This window comes from Apodemus sylvaticus, chromosome 3 (assembly GCF_947179515.1).
Source record: "Apodemus sylvaticus chromosome 3, mApoSyl1.1, whole genome shotgun sequence".
NCBI lineage: Eukaryota > Metazoa > Chordata > Mammalia > Rodentia > Muridae > Apodemus > Apodemus sylvaticus.
Window position 1 is genome coordinate 154702869 of NC_067474.1, and position 8765 is coordinate 154711633.

At 47.4% G+C, this 8765-nt stretch overlaps 1 protein-coding gene across 1 annotated transcript in view; it reads left to right on the forward strand.

Annotated features, from left to right (window-relative positions):
• Window positions 1–6901: 6901 nt before the first annotated feature.
• Window positions 6902–8765, forward strand: part of Fbxo42 (F-box protein 42) — a 61069-nt gene continuing 59205 nt past the window's right edge. The window contains exon 1 of the mRNA XM_052177935.1: window positions 6902–6990. The gene's annotated coding sequence lies outside the window, so the exon portion shown is untranslated. The remainder of the gene's footprint in view (window positions 6991–8765) is intronic.

Sequence of the window (8765 nt, forward strand, 5' to 3'; positions counted from 1 at the left end):
CTACACTGAAGAGTCACAACCTTCCTTAAAACCCTTAAGGGGTTTTAAATCTTAAGGGGGTGGGAGCAGGGCTGGTGGAGGTGCCTTTCCTGTCTGTCTCACCTCTCTAATCCTGTCCCCCCAAAACAGGAAACAGAGGTCATGTGTTTTAATTTCAGGGACACGATCCTTGTAGTTAGCTCTATTAAAAACATGCTGTTGAAGTCGGGCAGTGGTGGTGCACGCCTGTAATCCCAGCACTTGGGAGGCAGAGGCAGGTGGAATTCTGAGTTTGAGGCCAGCCTGGTCTACTGAGTGAGTTCCAGGACAGCCAGGGCTACACAGAGAAACCCTGTCTCAAAAAACAAAAAACAAAAAACAAACAAACAAAAAAAAACAAAAAAACCCGAAAACAAACAAAACAAAAAAAGCAAACAAACAAAAAAGATGTTTCTGATTCCCCACCACCACCACTCAGCTACTGGAGGGTTTCACTATGTATTCCTGGCTGTGCTAGAATTCACTCTGTAGACCAGGTTAGCCTGACTCCAACTCACAAGGATCCATCTGCCTCTGTGTGCCGAGTCCTGAGAATGAATGTGTGAGCCCAGTTGGGATTCCAGTTCATGTAATCAGGGTTCTTGTTATTGACAAAAACATTGGACTATCTCACTGTCTTCAAGAATAAAGGATGTCAGGCTGGAGAGATGGTGGTTAAGAGCACCAACTGCTTGTCCAGAGGTCCTGAGTTCAAATCCCAGCAAGCACATGGTGGCTCACAACCATCTGTAATGGGATCTGATGCCCTCTTCTGGTGTGTGTGAAGAGAGCAATGGTGTACTCATGTACATAAAATAAATAGATCTTTAAAAAAAAAGAAAAGAAAGGCTGTCATATTGCCCATCACTGGGGACTATTTGTGATAGTCTTCTGTGAATTCATTTTTTAAGTGCGTGCATGTGTGCATGTGTGCGTGTGTACCTGTGTGTCTGTGTATTGAGGCAGGGTGTCTTACTTGGACCCTGGGCTAGACCCTTCAGCTAATTGTGGATGCCTTTTCCAACTCTCAGGCAGGCTCAGGGGTTCCAGGCATGCCCTCACTGGAGCTGGTGGTGCTGGTGGAGCTGGTGATGCGAACCCCAGTATTCATGTCTACACAGCAAGTGCTTTATAGGGTACATTTGAATACATTTTTTTGAAGCAAATTCTCCCGCGTCTTGGAAACAGTGACGTGAATGAAACTCTCTTACACCAACTATAATGGCCAACATTTCGGAGGAACGGACAAGTTTTCAGCCTTGTAGTTACAGAGTACGGTCAGCAGAGGGAGACAGTTTCTTATAATTCCTCTGTGGCAGACAACCCTAAAGGCGGGACGATCTTTAGCTGTGATTTTCAAGAGAATCAGGAAGACATAAATCTTGGGAACAATGTGAGGATGCTGCAAAAATAATAACTTTTGTTCCACTTAAGTCGGCAACCAAGAGGCTAGCAACCCCTTGAGACCTTGGGCAAGTCCTTTCTTCACTCGGACTGTTTTGTACAAGAGGAGGGCATGGGACAAAAAACTTCACAGTTCAGACTGCAGGGCAGTTTTGTTTTTCAAGGGGAAGCCCCAAAAGTTGAGATCGTGGCAAGATTCACGTATTGGCAGAGACCCTAAAACACGTGTTTCTGTTTCTGGCGAAACGTCCTTAGCCACGGTTCATGCTTGGCTTTCACTAGGAAATCGCCTTCAAACCAGGCGTGGTAGGAACGCAATCACGAAGAGCGCTTAGCAGGGAGACTGCCTTTGACACAAGCTGAGGATGTACGCAGATAAGATTTGAGTGGTGGGCACAGGAACCCGTCCGTACACATGTGAAAAGAAAACGAAACAAACGAACAAAACATCTAAATGCTGGGCTGTATGTGGTTTTCTTTTTTTCCTTTTTTTGGTTTTTCGAGACAGGGTTTCTCTGTGTGGCCCTGGCTGACCTGGAACTCACTCTGTAGACCAGGCTGGCCTCGAACTCAGAAATCCACCTGCCTCTGCCTCCCAAGTGCTGGGATCAAAGGCGTGCGCCACCACCGCCCGGCAGTATGTGTTTTTCATTTTCTTTTCTTTTTTTCTCTTTAAGCAAAACAAAAGTTGCCAGGCAGAGCTGCTGCAGGCCTTTAGTCCCAGAACTCAGGAGGCAGAGGCAGGCGGATCTCTGAGTTCCAGGCTAGCCTAGCCAGTTCCAGGACAGTCAGGGCTACACAGAGAGACCCCTTTCTCTTGAAAAATGAAAGAGACAGCCAGGGCTATAAGAGAAACCCTGTCTTGAAAGAAAAAAAAAGAAAGAAAAGAAAGAAAGAAAAATGAGAGAGAGAGAGAGAGAGAGAGAGAGAGGTAAAATTTGAGCGGGACATACTGGCACATGCTTTAAACCCAGTACTCGGGAGGCAGAGGCAGGCAGATATTTGCGAGTGTGAGGCCAGCCTGGTCTACAGGGTGAGTTTCAGGACAGCCAGGGCTACACAGACCCTCTTTCAACAAACAAAACAAAAATGCTGATACAGAATCATCTTAAAATGTATCCATTTTTCCCATTATCACCTGTAAATCTCTGGAAAGATGTCAGGGGGTTTAACAGAAGTTGATTTGGTGTGACCAAAAATATCTGAGGGGCCACTAGGATACTTAAAAAAAAAGATTTATTTAGTTATTTTATGTATATAAGTGCTTTATCTGCATATACACCTGCATCAGATTATATTACAGATGGTTGTGAACCACCATGTGGTTGCTGGGAATTGAACTCAGGACCTCTGGAAAACAGCCAGTGCTTTCTCTCCAGCCACCTGGTTTTTCTTTCTTCCTTTTCTTTTTCTTTTCTTTTCTTTTCCTTTCCTTTCCCTTTCTTTCTTTCTTTCTTTCTTTCTTTCTTTCTTTCTTTCTTTCCCTCCCTCCTTCCTTCCTTCCTTCATTTCTTTTTCTTTCTTTCTGATACTGGGTTTCTCTGAGTAGCCTTGGCTGTCCTGGAACTCACTCTAAAGACTAAGCTGGCCTTGAACTCAGAGATCCCATGTGCCTCTGACTCGAGTGCTGGGATTAAACATGTGTGCAGATTTGAGGATTCTGTACCACTGAACCATGCCCTCAACTCCAATTTATGTTTTATTATACTTCCTGCTGTACTTTTGAATGCTGTATCATGTGCATATATTACCTAACCTAAATAACTAAAACCATAGAATGCTTTCTGTAATTATTTGGACAGACGCCAAGGAAAGCACATTTAAATTACTGGAGCGAACGAACGGAGTGCTATCTTTCATCCTGGTCTCAGCCCTTGCCTCTAGCCCTGTTCGTCAGTATCTGTCCTGGTCTCCATGTGGCCGAGGGGCAAATCTGAACCATTATCATATATTCTCTCCACCGTTAGAGATAAGAGTCAATTTCCCTCCTGATGGTCCAGGTTGCAGGTAACCAAGCCTCCCTTTTGTCAGAACTCTGGCGGAGTTCAAGAGCCTAGGCTTCGAAGCGACAAGACCATCCAGGCTTGAACCCTGTCTGTTTTGGTGAGCTACTTAACCTGGAGAAGACTGTTTCTCCTTTTGTACAATGAGCACAGTGGTGGCACCTGGGTGGCACTGTTGGGTACCTAATAAAAAGCTAAGTTCAAACAGAGCGTATCTACATCTGGGTAACGCATCTGGGTATCTGTGACGGCAGTGTGCCTAGAGTGAGACCAGAGCATCCCTGGATGCTTATGGGCCAGAGAGCCTGGAGGACTCCGAAGGGAACCAAGTAGCCATCTCACCTGAGGTCGAAGGAGGACAGACGGCTGCAGTTGTCCTCTGATTTCTACACACACACACACACAGGTCACGGCACAAGCATGAGTACGCACACACACCCTAGCACTCACTGTAAAAATAAAAACTATCAGAAACTGTGAACTGAGCTTACTAATAATTTGCTTTAATAGCTTTTCTGTGTATTGCAGTTCATATGAACATATGTTTATTGTCTTTCTTGTGAGAGCTCTTTACATATCAGGGACCTTGTTAGTTTTCCTTAAGTCACGAGCTGATGAGGTGGCTCAGTAGGTGAAGGCACTTGCTGCCAATCCCGATGACCTCAGTTCACTCCCTTGGAACCACGTGATGGAAGGAGAGAGCCAACTGCTGTGTACGGGTTGTCCTCTGATCTGATCTCCATCCAGTCCCTCATACACACCTTCAGAAATATAGGTTAAAATTTTTATACACACACACACACACACACACACACACACGCACACGCACACGCGCACGCGCACACGCACACGCACACACACGCATATGCTGTACACATATATATGCATGTGTAATCCCAGCACTTGGGAGGCTGAGGCAGCCTGGTCTACATAAGAAGTATAAGGCTAACCTGTTCTACAGCATAAGAATTCTCATCAAAAACCCTCCAAACGGGCTGCTGGGTAGGATGACAAATACCTTTAATCTCAGCACTTGGGAGGTAGAGGTGAGTGGATCTCTGAGTTGGAGGCTAACTTGGTCTACAAAGAGATCTCCAGGCAAATTAGGACTACACAGTGAGACTCTATCTCAAACAAAAATCCCAGACAAACAAGCAAAAAGACACGGAACATACTCTGGGGCATAGTAGATGTTCACTATATATTTATCTGCTGAACCCCCTCTTAGTTCCCAGATTCCCAGTACATTCTTTTATTCAACAAATATTCAGTGAGTCTCCACTGGGTGCTAATCTGTATGTGATGGATATTAATGATAAAGCTTTTCATAAAAATAAAAGTCCCAGCCATCTTTGAGTTAAGGGTGAAATGGTTCTATATTTGAATGCTAACATGACCTAGCAGTCCCCTCCCCCCAAGTCAGGGTTTCTCTGTGTAGCCCTGGCTCTCCTGGAACTCACTGTGTAGACCTGGTTGGTCTCAAACCCAGAGTTTCACCTTCCTTTGCCTCCTGAGTGCTGGAATTAAAGGTGTGTGTCACTACAGCCCAGAAGCAGCCTTGTTTTAATAATTTTTTTTAGATTGTGTTTTTATTTATGGTTTTGTGTGTGTGTGTGTGTGTGTGTGTGTGCTATGTGGGTGGGTACCCAAAGAGGCCAAATTGGTGTCAGAGCCCCCTGAGCTGGTATTAGACAGCAGTGAGTTACTTATAGGTGCTGACAAATGAATGCAGGTCCTCTAGAGCAGAACAAGCAGATTCTTGCTGTTGAGCTATATCAGCCCAGCTTGGGCTTTTGGAACAAGTTTATAACTTAGATTACAGGGCTGGAGAGATGGTCATGTACTGCTCTTGCAGAAGGACCCAGGTTCGATCCCCAGCACCCACATGGTGGTGGTGGTGTCACATCTGCCTATAATTCCAGTTCCAGGGGATCTGACACCCTCTTCTGGCCTCCAAGGGCACCCACACATGTGGTCCACATAATAAGCTCAGGCACACAGAATATTTACTGTATATATGTTCACAAGTGTTATTGTTTTGAGAATGAAGATCAGACAGGAAACTGTGCAAGTTGGCATTGGCTTTCTCCCTCTATCATATGGGTTCTAGGGATTGAACTCAGGTTTTCAAGGGGCAAGCACCCTTTACCTGCTGAGCCATCTTGCAGGCCAAGACTTCTCTTTTTCTTTGAGACAGGGTCTTACTATGTAGACCAGGCTGGCCTTGAACTCATAAATCTACCTACCTCTGCCTCCCAAGTGCTGGAATTAATGGTCAATTACCATGCCAGGCCAATTTCTTAGATTCTCACATACTCTGTGCCAGAGTTTTTGAGGAACGTTTTGTAGACTGAGTTTCCGCAAAGTAGTTTCAAACTCTTGGATCAAGCAATTCTCGCCCTTAAATCTCCTGCATAGCAGGACTAAAGAAGTGTCATCAAGCCTCGTGGTACTTCTGACTTAGTACTGTGTGTCTCATGGGGTAATGGTATAGGAGGTCTCAGAGGCTTCGATTGCACAAGAGATGGAAGCCCTTGAGCTCTCTGTATCTGACATTTCCTTAAACTACATCTGTAGGGATAGGTTCTAGAAGGTTCTCACCTACACACACAGCTTTCTTTCTTTTCTTTTCTTTTTTCTTTTCTTTCTTTTTTTTTTTTTCGAGACAGAGTTTCTCTGTGTAGCCCTGGCTGTCCTGGAACTCACTCTGTAGACCAGGCTGGCCTAGAACTCAGAAATCCGCCCGCCTCTGCCTCTCAAGTGCTGGGATTACAGGCGTGCGCCACCACCACCCGGCACACACAGCTTTCTTGAGATTTTGTAGGAGCAGGACCCCAAATCCTTGGTGATGGCTACCGTGGGAAAACACACAGGCCTGTTTCCTCCCAGGCTCTGCTCTACATGGGGCGCTTTGAGACTGGGTTTCCTCATTAAAAAAAAAAGAAAGGTGGTAGCAATATAGCTGGGGCTACAGTTTCCAGAGGCAGAAGGCGGTGAGCTTCCTTTCCCTGGCGATATCTAAAAGGCACTTCCGTTCGCCACTGCCCTTTCTCTATGCTCAACCTGTGGGTACCTGGGGGCACAGATGACTTAATCTAAATCCGTAGTCTCAAGCAATCGTTAAAATAGCCCAGCTATTTAATAGACCAGCCGCGCCGATCCCAGACCAGAGTTCTAGAGACCTCCGCTTCCCTTGGCCCTTCTGAATATGGCGCCGCCCAGCGGCCACCGCGCGAAGGCCGGTCGCGCTGACGTGTGTGTGCGCGCGCGCTTCCTCCGCGCCCCGCCCCGGCGCATGCGCATTGCGTGCTGTCTTCTCCCAGTCTGAGCAGCAGCGGCGGCGGTACCAGGGACGGCGGTGGCGGCGGTAGCCGCGACGGCGTTGGAGTGGAGGAAGATGGCGGCTCCGGGCGACCCCGGGTTCCGCCAGCTGTGAAGATCCCCCCAGCCCGAGCACCGCAAGCACCGGCCTGAGGCAGAGCGGCTGTGCTCTGGCCCTGGCCCTGGCTCCTTCGCCACCGTCGCCGGAGACGCGAAACCGAGAGCGCGGAGCGGGCTGGGCCAGGTGAGGCCTGTCCCGGTGTGGGGCCGCGGCCCGGCGCCGACGCCTCCTGCGCTGGATGCCTGGGGACCCCTGGGGCACCCCGAGTCCGGCGCGGGGCCCTGTGTCCTGCGCGGGCGTGGGTCTTGGCGGGCCTGGGGGCTTGCTGTCGTCATCCTCGGCTCCCCAAGCTGAGGTGGGGACAGGCGCCCCTTTGCAGCCAGCCCTTGGGGTGGGTGGCAAACCTGTGCTCTCTCTTTAGCAGGGTGGTCCTGGTCCTCATCCGGGCCGGGAGAGGATGCGCGGCCAGGGGGAGAATGGCTTTCGGGGTGTCATGGAACCTCACCCCGCCCCCTGAAACCCTTAAGTCCTCGGTGAAGAGCGGGAGACCGCTGCCCTCCCGAATTGGGGCTGCGGCGAGGGGGGCCCGGCGTCTGGGAAGCTGCAGCTGCAAAGAGATGATTTTTTTTTTTTTTGGAACTGGCTGACGAAATGAAACCCAAGCAGTTCCTTTCCTGACCCCTAGACGTTTGAGTGTTCTCTTAGGAGTGGGAACTGCGGCTCTCCTGGCTGGAGACAGCAGCCCACGTTGTGACTGAGGAAGGCTTGCTTGCCCTGGTGAGAATGGTTTGTGGAGGGTGGCGATGGGTTTGTAAATCAAGAAAACCACCCTTGGGTGGAGATCCTGATAGTTTTCAGCAGAGAAAACTTCAGATGCTGGAGTTGGTTGGAAACCTTTGGAATAAACCAATTTGCTTTGTCTCTTGAGTCCTCCGAGTTTTAATAGGAACATAAAAGCCTCGTTTCATTGCTCAATGGTCAGAAAGGTTTGGACTTTTCTGTGGTAGCGATTTAGATGCAGAACCAGAGACACTATTGGTTTTCTCTTGCCGGAGGCAACAACACGCGACCATTTTTGTTATTTATTTATTTTTCTCGGAACTTTTTTGTTGTTGTTTAAATGGTAGTAATGGAGAGACTTTGGTTTTGTTTCTCTGGGGTAGAGAAGATGTTTGAGGCTGGGTGGCCTGTTCATTGAGCAAGAATGGCTTCACTTGGAATTGTGCTGTTGTGAATTGTTGGGGCCATCTCTTTTGCTTGGACACACCAAACGTCTTTTGTAACACATCGGTTTTGCTTGTGCTTAAGAGTGATGACATCATGGATTTAAAGGGACAAGGGAAATTGGCGAAGAGATACCATCACTTAGAATTCGGTCTGCAGCTCTTAAGCTGGACAGGGATGCCCCTTGTGTCATATTTCTGACAGAGAGTATTCAATTGTCTAGTCTGGTGGGGTGTTCTTTCTGTTATATGTTAATCAGTTTATATCCTGTAGCAGTTTGTTTTAGAAATAAGCCCAATTTAATATAGCGTTCATTCTACATTGAACCGTGAGAGCTTTATGCGCTTTAATGACAAGTATTAAGTTAAAATGACAGTAAGTTCATCCAGTATTAGCTAGTTCTTGGACCATTTTTCCCCTTTCTTAAATCAGTTTTCTTTTTTATAGAAGTGTGTAGACTTCCTTAGTTTTGTAGTTAAAGATGTAAGTTGAACCAAGAGTAGGAAATTGGAGGACCGCTCTGCCTATTAATTTGCTCATAGAGGATCGTGGAATCAGTGGTGGTTTGACACCGTGCTCCTCGCTGTCTGTCTCGCAGCTGTTGTACAGCATCAGGTTTTGGTGGAACTCTGGGACATCATTTACTCCACAGCATTTCAGCTTACCTGACTCAGGTACAAAATGAGAGGGATCTCAGGAAAAACTGCTAAGGATGGCATGTAAAAATCTTTTTG